This window comes from Epinephelus fuscoguttatus, linkage group LG9 (genome assembly GCF_011397635.1).
Source record: "Epinephelus fuscoguttatus linkage group LG9, E.fuscoguttatus.final_Chr_v1".
In the NCBI taxonomy this organism is placed as follows: Eukaryota; Metazoa; Chordata; class Actinopteri; order Perciformes; family Serranidae; genus Epinephelus; species Epinephelus fuscoguttatus.
Genome location: NC_064760.1, coordinates 38,668,994 through 38,670,391, shown reverse-complemented (window position 1 = coordinate 38,670,391; position 1,398 = coordinate 38,668,994).

Below are 1,398 nucleotides of genomic sequence, written 5' to 3'. Positions count from 1 at the left end.
TCATTCTGAATTTTGTCTGGATTCTGTTTCCGGTCTAGAGAGCGGATGCGGAATTCACCAAGTTCACCAAAGTAAAAGTGTTCACCAAAACTTAAATCTTAAAACTTTAAATTCTGGCACACCATTGATTTGGGGTGATGAGGGGTGTAAGAAAATTGATTAACTTAATGGCTTGGGGCTTTTCTTGTAAATTATATTTTTAAATTAAAATTTCACCGCATTTTTATTAGCTTGGTGCTTTTATTTTGACGGAAAGACGCATCCATTGAATTCCGGATCCTGTCTCACTCGCACTGGTTCCGGTTCCTTACCAAAATGGCCACTAACGGCCCCAGACTACCATATATGTATAGTATGCCAGTCAAAGATGCAGTATGTCGCAATCCATAGTATGTTAAATGCAGAATGCGAAAAAAAAACAAAACCCAAAAAAACAAAACATAGACCTACTACATCAGGTCATATTTTGCAATATGCAAGTCAGCATGCTTTTCTGGCCTTTTGACCCACAATCCCTTGCACAAAGAAAGATTTGTCATATCAACTGAACCATTGCAACAGTCTGTACTTTTAAGGGCAGCTGCAGTACATACTAAAAGTAAAAAGAATAGTATGTGACTTGAAACACAAATCTGTAGAGAAACTCCATGATGTGGTGTGTTTGGATACAGGCTGCAGATCTGAGCTCTGGTTCTGGGCTCCTCTGTTCACAAATGGATCAACAATCCATCCTTTTATAATGAGAACCTAGAATCTTCATTAGCCATTAAGTTACACAGATGCAGCCCCTTTAGTTGGTTTTGGGGGGCTTTTTCAATTACTATGTTCACTGATGTAGGACCAAAACAGTTCTGTAGGTATTTTGCCTGTAAATATTTCCATCATATGTGCATCTAATATTCACTGTTTTGAATCCTGCAAAATGCAGCCATCTTCCATCAAGGGACTTGCTGCAGGTAATAAATTCCACCTGCATTATTTGGATCCATTTACCAACAGTCTGCTAGAAAGCCCATCTACTGCCCTCTTGCTAATGGCTTAGAGAGGAAACCACAAGGCATTGATACTTGTCTCCCTTTCACTCGCCCACTTGTGCAAAGCAATCGCACATGAGATAGGTGCTCTGGTTCTTAGACGTATTATACACAGCATTTATGGGTTACTTAGAGATGGTGAGTTAACTACATGCACTGAACCTTTTGATCCTGTGATTGACCTCACTGTAGCTGATGTAATTTTTTACCCTCACTGCTTCTCCATATTATCAAAACTCACAAAGACTGACAGATAGGTGAGGAATTACATTTAATTTTCTAAAACTTATACTGCTTTGTTCTCTGTCTTTTATGACTCACTACCTGAAAAGCGGTCCTCAAGCCAGCCAACAGGAGCCTGTCT